This window comes from Molothrus aeneus, chromosome 3, assembly GCF_037042795.1.
Source record: "Molothrus aeneus isolate 106 chromosome 3, BPBGC_Maene_1.0, whole genome shotgun sequence".
Taxonomy (NCBI): domain Eukaryota; kingdom Metazoa; phylum Chordata; class Aves; order Passeriformes; family Icteridae; genus Molothrus; species Molothrus aeneus.
In genome coordinates, this window is record NC_089648.1 from 69,989,882 (window position 1) to 70,002,414 (window position 12,533).

At 40.8% G+C, this 12,533-nt stretch overlaps 1 protein-coding gene and 1 non-coding gene across 2 annotated transcripts in view; both read right to left on the minus strand.

Annotated features, from left to right (window-relative positions):
• Positions 1-12,533, minus strand: part of LOC136554032 (protein eva-1 homolog C-like) — a 202,808-nt gene that overhangs the window by 70,284 nt on the left and 119,991 nt on the right. The window lies entirely within an intron of this gene.
• Positions 9,962-10,033, minus strand: TRNAC-GCA (transfer RNA cysteine (anticodon GCA)). The gene has a single exon. It is a non-coding gene; the product is annotated as a tRNA-Cys (tRNA).

Here is a 12,533-nt window from a genome sequence, read left to right on the forward strand (position 1 = left end):
AGAGAAGGGAAATAGCTTGTTGCAAATGGATAGGTTTTGCCTGTTTATTTGTGAGGACGTGCAGCATGCAACTACTGAGATTCTAGCATGGAACTTATGCATTTGGCTGCTATATAGAGGGAATTTATAAGGGTTTTCTTTTACTAGTTTGTCTTTGTTTTTCTTGCTTTTATTTCTTTTTTATTTTTTCAGTCCAAATGGCATCATGGTCTCTGGTGGAAACCAGTGGGACCTGTGGCTGAAGGACCTGCACAACCCTGGATAAGGATAAAGGAGGAGAACCAATCATTTTTTATCCTTTTGGAAGATCTATAACTAAAACCACAACATGAACCATGTGCCAAAATACTGGGTTTATTAACTATACTCTCACCTGGGGAAACTATTTCTGTTTGAAAGAGTACTTTAAACTGCTTACAGCAGCAGGATTAAGGTGTGGTGAATTCAAACAGAAGGAATAGTCTTATATAACTGGTTTTTTCCTTCAGTACCTTTAATTTCATTCTAGATTGTCTGAATCTCACAAGAAAAAATATAATGCATCAGAGATGTATTCTGGCTTTTGCAGTTTTCATATGTTAACATTAGATTATCTGCCATTTTATAAAAAAAAAAAAAAAGAATAATTTCCATACATATCTGCTCCTTCCCATGCTATTTTTGGCATTTATGAAGCCATCTACATAAACTTTAGGGGCAAATGACCTTTAAAAACTAATGAAGATCTGTAACATTTATGTAACATAACATCCTATGTATTTTACAGAAAGAGAAAAGCTGGTTTCTTCTTCTCCCCTCTCCCTGTTCCCCCTACCCTCAAACAGATAGGAATTGTTCCTCTCAAGTCTGTCTCTCTCCAGAAAAATCTGACCTACAAATGGCTTTCTCATAACTCAGCAGACTAGTTTAGTCCTCATATGGATTTATCATTAACCACATAAGCACATGTTGTCCATTTTGCCCAACCTAATGAATGTGCTATAAATAAAACTCTAAAAGCAGGTTTCACCATTCTTATCCAAGCTGTTGCTGCAACTCCTTGTAACTCCCAAACCCACTTACATTAGAAACATTAATCACATTATTATAATTCAAAGCATCAGCTCTCTACAGCTGAAACTCCCTAGCACTTGACTTTGGCTAGACCTCTAACCTCAACTTATCACTTTCAGGCGTACTCCACATTTTCTGCTCCAATCTGTCACTGATGTAGGAAAGACGTGGGAAGTTGCTTTCAGAAGGTATTTTTAACCTAGGAGTGTCTCATTAAAAAGAGAGCTTAGTATAGAAACTCTGAAACAAAACCTTTCCCACTTCACTAAGCACAGCAACCTGAAAGTACCAGAGGGGTATTTCACCACAACTCATGTCATTTTAAAAACCAAAGCAACATAAAGAAAAAGGAAGTTCTTGTGGAAAAGACACTGTTGAGTGTAATTCCTATCTACCCCACAAATATTTTATATGATCATAGGATTATCTGTAGAGCTTTGTATTTTCCATCTAGAATGAAGGAGGCTGAATCAAACCATCCATTATTCTGACTTGCCTGCTCATTCATTAGGAGTGTATTTGTACAGTTTGTGTTGTTTCTACTTATTTCAGCTGACAGCGTGGAGATCATATTCCATCTTGACCAAAGGTTTTAAAAGGCAAGAGAAACAAAAGATTAATCTTAGGATATTATTTTTAAGCCTCATGTGCTTTAGTCTGGAAATAGAAAGACAAAGATAAAACTCCCAGAAGGACAGCCACAGCTAATGAGAGCCTGAGAGGAAATGATCACAGATTCTTAGTTCTTCTGATGGATGTCCTTCTAGCCTTATTAATCAGAACTTCATGATGCCGATAAATCACCAAAGTACGATAACAGATGAAGGTGAGTTTGGATGTAAAATGATCCATGGTGAAGGATTACAATAAAGGAGGAAAAGGAGGGGGAGCGCAATACAGTTTTATAAACTGCATCCTCAGCTTGTAAGGACTTGTAGATAATAAATATCATTCCTTTTCCACATTATCTAGGAGATTAAGAATGTTTCTTGATGTATAACTGCTGGGAAGCCTCTGTAGCACCTTCTCCAGTTACCAGGAGGTTTATATTACATCAATTGCTTTAATTTTCCATCAATTATGATTTAATTTACAAAGAGGAACTTTAAAGTACCTTTCTTCCTTTAACCTCTTTTTGAGGAAGTAGGCTCCAGAGGCTGGAAAGGAGAATGCAGAACATTGAGGGTTTTGATCTTGCAAGATTTGTCAGATCCTGCTTTGAGATTCCTGCAAGTTTTCTGGTATGACCTTATCCTGCTTGAAAGATCCTATGTCACAGAGGTGTCAGCAAGGTCTCCACGCCTCCAATCACTCTAGATACAGAGTTTTTGGTTTCCATATTCAGTAAAACCCACAAAAATCAATCCACATGTGTCACAGTTTGTGGTTTTCAAGGAAAGCATTTCCCAGAGCACTTAAGAAATAAATAAATGCATTTGAGATGCTATTACTGATGAATCAGTTCCACTCCCTGCTTTCTACCAGTGTTTTTTATGCTGTAGAATACAGCCCTGGCCATCTGAAGCAAACCAAAGCGATGCTTATGTCCTGCAAATTCAAAATAAAAGGTTATTAAAATGAGGTAGCTTGCCAATTAAGGTAAAATTTGCCTTAAGCCATGAGAGCCAGAGGTATAACAGACACCTAAGAAAGAGAGGACAGAAGTGTACTGAATGCCTTTGAGGATGCTCCCAAATGAAATACAAATTTGGATGCTGCCCTGTAGCTTTTATCTGGTTTGTGTCACAACACGAAGAGATCTCCAAGCTGATGCCCCACCAAGCTTTGCTAAGCCATGCTGCAGGACAGCACTTGGTAGGGAGATGAACCAGCTTGGTCCAGATGCAGTGAAATTATGGCAGGGACATCATCTGCTGAACTGCTGGACCCCGTCCAGAGGCACATCAGCTTGGAGGTTCCATGGGTGTCAGTCCTACCCTGTGTGGAGCCAGTCCAAACATGTCCATACCATACTCTATTCTGTATTCTCTAGGAATATAAACAGGGATGTAGGGAATTTAAACAGGGATACAATCGAGTTTCATGGCACTTCTCAGAGCTTCCCTGGCTGGGAAGACAGCTGAGGTGTCTCTGACACCATCTGCTCAAAACTCCCAATTCCAGGTTGCAGCAGCTCACAGAGAGATGGAAAAACTGGGAAGTCAGAGGGAGAGCTTTTGAAGTGATTAGATGTCCCTGAAGAAAATAAGGCGATTTTGTCCCTGTAATGCCTGCTTTTTACCCCCTGGAATAGTGAGGACAGCATTTCTGTTATCTCTCTTTTGCCAACATTTCTGCATGCTGCTGTTTAATGGGAAGTACTGAAAACACACATGAATGGACACTGAATTACAGAATATCACTTCAGGCTTTCTAAGCCATCACGAGCATGAACAGGAGACAAGTACATGTGAATATAAATTCTAAGCTGAGATGTGTCATTTTACCCATATAGAAAGTGGAGAAGAGAGAAAATTAAGAACAAAAGACAATGAGGAAAGAAAAGAGAGGGGGGGAAAGCCCTATATATAGGCTTTAGCATCTGAGAAAAACCAAGAAGAATACCTGGTGCCCAGTGCTGCAGTCTGAGGTCTGCTGTGTATGGATGCATAAGTCTGTGGCATGGAAATGAGTCAGAATTTCTGTCCCAGGGAACACACTCCACTGGTACAGTCTAAACTCCTCTCAGGGGGGTTATGTTGGACTTACAGATTTGATTCTTGCCACATGATTCTTGCCAGATGTCTGGTCATAGACAATTGATCACCAGCAAATTATTTTAAAATAGACTTCAACTGAGACACATCACTTCCACCTCGAGAGCACTTAATTCTTAAAATTCAAATAATTGACTGCTTGAAATCAGCAAAAGGCTATCCTTAAATTACAATTTCATGCTGCAAAGCCTCTGTTCTTGAAATACGAAGGCAGCTCAAAGAAATCAAGGGGTATCCAGGCCCTCTTTCCACTGCTCTTGAATGAAGTATGGTATGGATTTCTAGACCTGGATTTAGGCCTGGAAGCACATCTGGAGGGTATCTATTCCCTGGATATGTTAGATTTGTGCTGCATTAAAGAAATCATGGCTTCCACGAACATAAATGATGAAGAAAATTCCTGGCCTGAAACTAAATATTGCTTTATATTATGTCCCATTGAAACTGACTCCTGCAGAGATGATGACACCACAGCCATGAAACGTCAGCTGCAGAGCCTTGGACTGCTGTAGCAATGCTCCTGTGAAGGCAACTGATTGAAACTCCACCATCCTGAGCTAAGGCATCAACTCTTCCCATCCCACACAGTGACACCTATCAAACAGGAGTCATCTCACTGCAATATTCACCTTATCTGCTGGAGAGGAGGAACTGAGCACAAGAAAATGAGGAGTCTTTGGCCACAGAGAACAAGACAAAGAACAAACACAGCCCTTCTCAGCAATCTCACCTAACTGGAGTTGGAGATAAAACACTGCTGGAAAAAACCTTCTTCCTGGCATCGCATTTGTTAAGTTGAATGGCTAAAAAACCCTTTAAAATTGGATGTGGAGCTACTCTGGCCACAGGAACAGCCCTGTCTCCAGCAGCAGCACTGCTGCTAGGGAGCATTACATAAACCAGTTCATGTTAGGTCACAAGCAGAAGACAGGCAGAGGCAGAAACACTCCAGCAGGCATTATTTTTCCACAGCACAGCCAAAAGCAGGCAAATATTTAAGAACAGTAAAATGCCACTGTGTTTGCAGACACCATTTATTAATAACAGGATGGATTTTCAGTCAGTTTGTACCTCAGATACCAACATCATCTTTGCTGCACTAAGTTGATGAAAGTGACATAAATTTTCAATGAACAATTATTTAAATCAAGGTGCAAAACTGACTGGGCAACCTGCAAAATTCTCCATGCTCTTGATTCCAAAGATCTGTTCCCAAATCCAAATCCATCCAGTAAATACTTAGCCATGAGTGTGTCCCATGTGCTATAGAAGAAAACAGGAGATCAAGGATCCTGTTCTTGAAAATTGAAAAGGTAGGGACAGACAGAGGAGTGATTAAATCCTTCCTTCTCTTGCATTGCATTGCTGATGCTTTCTCATTTTTAATAGAGGTTATAGAAAGTGCAGATTGTGACCCAAGGGGCTCAGCAGGGAAATTTTTACTTCCTTGTGGTGGTTTGACAGGAAATGTGTTTTTTGTGATGCTGTGTTTTTGGCCAATGGATATTCAGGCTTTAATATTGGCATTTAACCTGGCCATTGGGACATGGACACGCCTCTGAGAACACGGGGTTAAAAGCAGAGCTCTCCCCTGGGAGGGTCCTCTTGGGTTTCCGGCGGGAAAGAGTTCGGGTCTCTCCCCCGGCCCAGCTGCTGGCTGGGCAGGGGGAGGGGAAAGCCATGAGGCCGGGAGAGGTAGGCCTGAGCCCGGGGGTGGAAGGGTGGAAGAGAGAGAGACCGGGAGCCATCGGGCAGCCCCCCCTGAGAGACACAGAGAGAGAGAGAAAGAGCCGCTGCCTGGGACTGTAACCTTGAAACTGGATAAACATGGGCCTGTGCCTGCAGCACGGCTGGGATGGAGAAGGGGGGGGGGGTTCAGCCGGCCGCTTGTAGGAGCTTTTGGAGAATGAGAACTTTACAGAACATTGACCTTTCCTGGAAGATAGAGTGGAAGATGAGGAAGGAAATGGGCCAGTGTGAGAGAGGTCTGGGCGAGTGAGAGATAGTAGAAGAATAGAGAAGAATCCTAGTGGGAAGAGATGATGGAGTAGCTTTTGCTGGACTCTTTTTGTATAGCCATGGACAGAACCATGACATTCCTACAGGACAAGAACAGGGGTTCCTAAACCAGGATGGATCCTGAGTCCCAAACTGGAAATGATCATAGACCTGGATGTGCAAAGGGAAACTGTACCGTGGTCGCAAAAAGGGTTTCAAAAATAGGAACCTTTGGGAATTGCTGATCTTAAGGAGTTTTATTTAGATGCCTATAGATGCCTATAATCATGTCATGTTAAGTTTTAATTGTTTTCAATATCTCAGAGTTGCATTTCTACCCTCAGGAAGGTGACAAATTTGAGCAAGGGGCTTACCATGTAAGGAAGCTGACAGAAATGGGAAAAAAAAAAAAAAAGAAAAAAAAAAAACACCTGGACAAATAAAACAAAACACATCTGACCTCGCTGAAGCCTATAAATTTTGCCCCAATTTGTTATCAGTGTGTATCAAAACTGGCCATTGCAAAGAAGCACAGTCATATTCTGTGAGAAATAACACAAATCTCTTCATTTATAATGCAGCTCTTCTTGGGTTTTAGCCATTAATCACTGGCGCATCTGCATACCCAGAACTCAGCTTTGCCAACATGTTCCACACTCTGAGCTAAGATTCCTGAATCAAATATTCCCCCTTCCTAATTTATACCATAGTAACACTTCAACCTGAAATCCCCAGTGCCTCAGAGAAGGAAGGTTTCCTTCCAACAGGCAGTAGTTGAGCTGACAGGGAATGCTGATGGTAAGCTCCCTTCTCTTACTATTTTTGAGTAATGTCTGTCATGTTAGGCTAGAGAGATGGATATATCCATGGGACAGGTATGGGCACAGAGATATTTGATACAAGAAACTCATCTGGCTGAGAGCATCATGGCACAGCAAATCCTTCCTCCACTGTCTATTCCAGCTTCCTGAAGAACTCTGGAAATCTGTGCCTGTATATTTGTGATCTGCATTTAGGACATCTCCAAGACTTAGTCAAGGACCAGAAGAAGACAATGGTTAACAACTATGATCTTCTGGATCAATGGGAAACGAAAAAAGGGTCTTATCAAAATGGTGGAATGAATTCCTGTAGGAACTGCAGACTACTTCAAATCCCATTCCCTTTCACTAAAGATACATGGTTCAATTCTTTTGCATCTGTTATGTGAAATAAAAGTGCAGCTACTGCTCTTAAAAAAACAATAAAAAATGTTTCTATAAATATATTACCAACCCAAGAAGGGTCAAGAATCTCCATCCTTTACTGGAAGCAGAGGAGAACATAATGACAAAGAATGAGGAAAAGGCAGAGTATTTGCAAGGAGGTTATAGCAAGCTGGGATGAGTCTCTTCTCCCAGGTAACAAGTGATAGGACAGGAGAAAATGGCTTCAAGTTGCACCAGTGGAGGTTTAGATTGAATATTAGGAAAATTGTCTTCACTGAAAGGGTTGTCAAGCACGGGAAGAGGCTGCCCAGGGCAGCGGTGGAGTCTCCATCCCTGGAGATATTTGCAAGATATGATGTGGCTTTGAGGGACATGGTTTAGTGGTGGGCTTGGCAGTGCTGGGTTAATGGCTGGACTTAATGACCTGAACGGTCTTTTCCAACATTAATGTTGCTGTGATTCTAAAAGATGTAAGAGGATACACATTTCATAAAAGTCAAACTGCCTTAAAATCCTAAGAAAATAATATGCTGCACTTCAAACACTCTTCCCCAGAGGAGAGGTTATAAAAATAATAGTTGAAAGATGTATGATCATTTTGACTAATGCACTACCAGAAGATGTTCCCATGCTCATCTGGTGGGTGCAGGAAAAGAATGGAAAATAACATAGTTGGGTTCAGACCAGGTCAGGTGATCTTCCCAAAGATTGCTCCTGTCTCTTTTCTCAAGAAGCACATACCCAAGAGATTCTGTATGCAAACAGCTACTCAGAAGGGAGCATGATACAATAATAAAAACCAACAGACACATTTAGAATAGTATTAAAAATTAAAATCCCTTAGTGAAATCCAGTAGCTGCTTGCTATGTATGTGTCCAACTCACTGCAACACAATGCTTCCCTGAGACTTGAGGAATATTTTAGGAGATAAATAAGTGGATGCTCTCCATACACCACACACATTAAAAAGGGATAATTAGGCCTGTCATCCTGGGCTTGTCTGCAGCACATCAATCACAGGCAAAATCCCAGAACATCCTGACAGGGCTCAACAAATAAATAATTAATATACATTAACAACGTGTAATGGAAAAGGAGTCTTATTAATTAATCCAGTCTCATGTTTTGATCAGGCTACAAATGAGCTTGATAAAAGTAATAGCGTTGAGGCAATGGGCTTTTGAAGAGCACCAAATTTGAATTCTTGAGTAATATACTGTGCTGGTTTAAAATAAACATAGTACAGTGTAGATTAATTGGAGACCAGCTGATAGCTTTCCAAATTAAATAATAAATGGCAAATGTTCACTCAGCAAGTGAACTTTCAGGCCCCTATAGATGTTATCTTACCAGGTGCTATTTAGTGTTTTCATTGCTGACACAGAAGAAAAGGTTAGATTATTATTTAGTAAGTTTGTGGAATACAGAGGACAATAAAGCAAAACAATCCAGAGAGGAATTCAGTAAACTGAACACAAGCCAACAGTATGAATTTCAGTAAAGTCCTGAATGTAAGATTAAACAGTGGAGAACTTGCTTCTCAGGCATGAGAAAGGAGGCCAGAAGCAAACTGGAAAAAGCCTAGAAAGTGATAGAATCTAAGTGGTGTAACATAGACATCTTCAGCAGCATAATGCATGCACTAGAGATGTAATACCAAGTAGAAGAAGCAAAGAAATGCTACAACAACCCAAACTGGCATTGGTGCAACTGCTGCTGCTATTCAGAGCCTATTCTAAAGGCTGCAGGTACTGAGGAACAAAAAATAATTGAGGGAAAAGACACAAGAATGAATAAAGAAATGGGAAATCTCATTATGGAGAAAGACATGAAAAGATTTACCACTTTAATTTTACAAAGAAAAGGCTGAGAGGTTTCTTAATCACAGACTATAAGTATTCAAAGAGAGAACTGGAATTAGCTAACAAAGTTCCTTCAACCTTAAAAGATCTCATAGTGGCCAGCAGGTAGAAGTTAAATCTAGACATTCAGAACAGATATAAATCTGGTATCTTTGACAATTTTGTGGGATACTTAAAGTCAGTGGGAATCTTCAAACCAACTTCTTTTAATTTTCACTCCAGTTCAAACAGCAATTAATTTAGGGAGGTCGTATGGCCTCTTGGCCTCAGTAATTTATCAGTTAAGTGACAGGGCTTCAAATGCTTCTGTGGGAGGTTATTTTACAACATAATAAATGTCATCTTTGGGAAAAGTTTCATGGGATTCTGCATTTGTCTTTAATACACTACTAATGGAGTAACCGATTCCCTTGTTTTCTCTTCTCATCAAAGCACAATTAAAATAATGATCTTTCAGCAGATAATAACACCTTTTCTAATACTTGTAAAGAATAATCAGAGAATGAATCAAGCAATTAATTCTTAGTCCTTAGTCATCCCTCCCACTCAAGACCCAAACCAATGTTCACTTAAGCACAGGAATATGTGAGGAATGTTTCCTTCAGCCAAGCACTAGAGAAAAAGAGGGAAATTTAGCATTTTTGACCCTAAGATTGCCGTATCTGTACCCAAACCAGAAGACTATGCAGAGAAAATGGAGATTCTTGCAGGGGTAGAAATAAATGTGCTCCTGTGGTTAACACTCACTCCTTCTCTCCATCTTTACTTGCTTTTTGGCTGTGGCTTGTCCCTTTGGTTGCTCATGCTTTAACTTCCTTCATAATCTCGATCCTGCTACTCAGTGTCTAAACACCATGTCTATTTCCTTAAAACCACAAAAATCATAAAATCATAAGAATTGTTAGGGTTGGAAGAGACTCTAAAGATCCTCTCATTCCAATCCCCTGCCATGGACAGGGACATCTTTCACTAGGCAAGGTTGCTCCAAGCCCTATCCAGCCTGGCCTTGAACACTTCCAGAGATGGGGCATCCACAGCTTCTCTGGAGAACCTGTTCCAGTTCCTCACCACGCACACAATAAAGAGTTGTTTTTCTAATATCTGCCCAAAAAGAAGCACCTAAGGGGGCACCTGGAGTTGAACCAGGGACCTCTTGATCTGCAGTCAAATGCTCTACCACTGAGCTATACCCCCTTCCTGGGAAGTACTGCTCTGTAAATGAAACCCATTAGGACATTCTCTGCCCCAGGGACTTCATAATATGAATATGAGCTAGCCTTGCAGAACTGGTCCAGCACAGACAACCTCACTTCATTTCTTCCTGAGCCTTGTATAAGACACACACAGGGGTGTAGGACTTCTCGGGTAGCTCAGCAATATCTTATGAACAAATAAAAACTGAAGCTTACAGCTTGTGCTGGACAGTACCAGGCAATGAATTGCAAAATTATGGGAAAATTGCTCTGCGTTCCATTTAACTCCTTCCCTGCACTTCTTTCCAGATATGCAACAGGCTTACCTGTCCAGCTCCTTTGCCCAGATGTGCACAGCAAGGCCAGCTGCATTGCCCATCCCTTTTCTCAGCCAGCACCATGCCATTGTCCCCTCAGCAGGGTAGCTGAACACCCACAATCAGAAGTAACAGTGGCCTGATGACTCCAGGGACTGAATCCCCATCTCAAAGCAATGGTGATAATTCCCAAAGGACAGTCCTGAAGTTCAGCTTTCACTGAGTAATTCCCAGGTCTCTGGAAACAGGCTGGAGAACAGTAAATTTAGTAAGGAAACAGAGATCCTATAGGTCCCTATTGCATCACCAGCCCTCTGTCTGAAATATTTATTAGTATCAAGATTCTTGCTGGAATCACAATATGCGTTCAAACACCAGGGCAGTGAAACAGCATGTCCATGGGGTCAGCCAGGAGGCTCTGGTTTGGAGAATCCAATGCAAGAAAAGTCAGACAAACACTAAATAAATAAATAAATGGGAGAGGCTGAAGCCTAATAGAAACTAAGAGAATTTGTTTGCTCTAAATGGTGGACCACATGGACTGAGATTTCTGTAGAAAGCACCTACAGACAGGTACATTCACTGGGACTTTGGGTAAGGTCTCCAGACTGAACTTTTTGGCACCATTTGCTGTGATTTTGATTCATCCAAAGTTTGCCACATCAAAAATTATTAGTATGAGGGCTTTGGAAAGGATGATCTCTCCAAGATGAGCACCATCCCACAATGAGCTACCATAGCCAACCCTCCTTCCAAGCCATAAACAGGGATCTTAAACAAAAGCAGTCTAACATTGTTCTCTTCTGTTCCCCTGAGGTATCTTCCACCAAGTCTTGGCATTTATTCATTGCTATGTGTTTCTGGTGCCTCCAGCCTGTTTTCAGTCTGCTTTATAATCCTCATCTCCAGTCAATTTAAATTAAATTTTCAGCTCAGTCTTCATGAAACAATACATTAATTGCCTCAGTACACGAATAGACATCTTATTTACACAGATTAAATGACCATATTTTTTTCATCTACTTGGCCTGCAGTTGGATCTTGGCCTAAGTGATTAAGTTTTGTCTGGATTTCCTTCCTACAAATCAATGTGTGTGTCATCCATGTTCCTTTTCAATGGTGAAGTCAACATGTGTAGAGGGGCAGCATACTTCCTACATGCTACTAAAGGAATCAAACTAATAACTAAGTGTGCTCTGAGTCACACAGAAAATTCGATAAACTCTTCTTCACCAGGGATGAGGTTTGCTTTAACTGCTTACAGATTTACTTTGTTTAGTCTTTTCTCCAGTATTCTATGACAACAAAATTCACCCCCTCTTTTTTCCATCATTTACATTCCATTTTGGCAACTCTCTTGAGGGTTCACTAATATACATATGGCTCCATGTGAATGCATGGCACAGCAAATTCTTCTTCCTTCCTTATTTAGACTCCTTCACTAGACATGGAAGCCAAATTTATCGGATAGTTACTAACTCTTTTAGTGACTGCTGCTCATTTGTAAAGATCAATACAACATATTCTCCTCTGTCCTCTGGTTCTCATTTGATTCTTCTGGTTTTCAGAGACAACTTTGTGAGCCAGCTCCTTGACTAATTGCATGACAAACACAGCAGGCAGATTTGGTTTCCGAAGTTTCATTTCTAAGATTTTCCTGTTTCCCATATCCCTAAAAATTTGCCCCTTTCCTGATGTATTCAGTTAATGTTAGTGTCAGGAGATAGCACAGAGATTCAGTAAGTCCAGCACTACTGACTTCAAGTTCTTATTCTGTGGGGCCTCCTAATGCTGTTAGACAGTTTGAGGTCTAAAATGGGATGAAAGGAGACAAGGCGAGGTAAATATGTCACTTCCACTCACGGCACTCTATGGATGTTCCCCAACTTGGTGAAAGTCAGCTAACCCACTAGAAGTGCAGTAAGGTATATTGGCATGTGAAAAAGTTTCTGTCTGTAGTGCCTACAGACACCCTTTGCACAGATCAGAACTCCTTTTCCACCATGGACATGGGGTCACCCCAGTACAAGAACAAGATTCTGTATCAGCTTCATGTCTAAACTCTTTATTTCTTTGTGTCATTCCACTAAACATAAATACAAATTTCCATCACCAGTCATGAAATAGCTGTTTCAACAGAGTTCTGGAAGTTTGAAGACATACACACCCCAAAAAACAACCAAA